This window comes from Octopus bimaculoides, chromosome 7 (assembly GCF_001194135.2).
Source record: "Octopus bimaculoides isolate UCB-OBI-ISO-001 chromosome 7, ASM119413v2, whole genome shotgun sequence".
Lineage (NCBI taxonomy): Eukaryota > Metazoa > Mollusca > Cephalopoda > Octopoda > Octopodidae > Octopus > Octopus bimaculoides.
Window position 1 is genome coordinate 3,421,676 of NC_068987.1, and position 1,550 is coordinate 3,423,225.

The window sequence follows — 1,550 nt, forward strand, 5'->3', positions numbered from 1 at the left end:
CAAGTGTCTTCTACTATAGCCTCGGGCTTACCAAGGCCTTGTGAGTGGATATGGTAGATGGAAACTGAAATGAAGCCCATTGTATGTATATATATATACATATATATATATGTGTGTGTGTCTGTGTTTGTCCCCCTACCATCGCTTGGCAAACAATAGTGTGTTTACGTCCCTGTAACTTAGCGGTTCGGTAAAAGAGCTTGATAGAATAAGTCCTAGGCTTACAAATCTGTGTAATGATTTATTTTGGAAAGAGTTGAACAATGAATGGAAGTAACTGATGACTGATTTTAGTTACCACTGTTTTTAAGATAGTAGTATGTGATTTAAGGTTAATTTGGCTACTATTTCTAGCAGGTTGGACAAGCATATAAAGGTTGATGATGTTGCACAAGCTGTCTATATTGATATTTAGCAAGATGTCCTAGTTTGAATCCAGTTTAATACTATGTAGTCATCCAGGAATAAGATATCTGATAATGATTGCAGATCAACTTGATCAAAGCATTGATGTAAATATTCAAAAAACCTTTCATCTCCCGTTACATGTTCACAGCTAGGTGGACCGGACTATTTAGACTGATATATTTTAACCATAAGCACAACACAAGAACACCTGTTATTGGATAGAAATTCCCAACTATTATTGACCCAGCCAACTTTGACTCTGCTTGCATCTGCATAACGACTTATTTACATACATATATATATATATATATATATATATATACAGACAGATACATTTATGTTGTGTTTGTGCGCAGAGCATTGAAAGTGCTTGCGCTTACGTAGCTGCATATACGAGGTCTGATCAATAAGTAGCCGGACTGTTGTCATAGTAACGAAGCTAAAGCACGCAGAGTGAAGCTGCTTGGCACAAATTGACTTTATACTCTGCTGTGCATGCACACTAAATTTTAACGTTCTAGCTGACTTCTGCTGTTTACAGCACTGCGTGAAAAGAACATATGTAGCGAGTGTGTCACGCATTGGTCATGGCGACACTTGCTCAGAGGCCTAGGCCAAAGTTGCAGAAAGTATATGGAGAGCAGTGTATGAGTGGTTTAGATGTTCCTAAGATGGCTGAAAAAATGTCGATAGTGATGACCGTTCTGGGAGACCCGCAACCAGCAGAACTGAGAAAAACATCGCAGATGTGCATGCAGCTATGAGGTGAAATTGTCATGGTCAATCATCATCATCGTTTAACGTCCGCTTTCCATGCTGGCATGGGTTGGACGGTTCGACTGAGGACTGGTGAAACCAGATGGCTGCACCAATGCTACACACTTTCCTTCCAAGCATTACTGTAAACAGCAGAAGTGAGCCACAATGTTAAAACTTACAGCGCATGCACAACAATGTTCAAGGTCAATCTGTGCCAAGCAGCTTCACTCTGTGTGCTTTAGCTTCGTTACTATGGCAACAGTTCATATACTTATTGAGCAGACAACATCATCATCATCATCATCGTTTAACGTCCGTTTTCCATGCTGGGCATGGGTTGGACGGTTCGACTGAGGACTGGCAAACCAGGAGGCTGCACCAGG

General features: G+C 40.6%; 1 protein-coding gene across 1 annotated transcript in view; it reads left to right on the plus strand.

The window, feature by feature from the left end:
* The window catches only part of LOC106871586 (MBT domain-containing protein 1), a 35,581-nt gene that overhangs the window by 8,381 nt on the left and 25,650 nt on the right, over positions 1–1,550 (plus strand). The window lies entirely within an intron of this gene.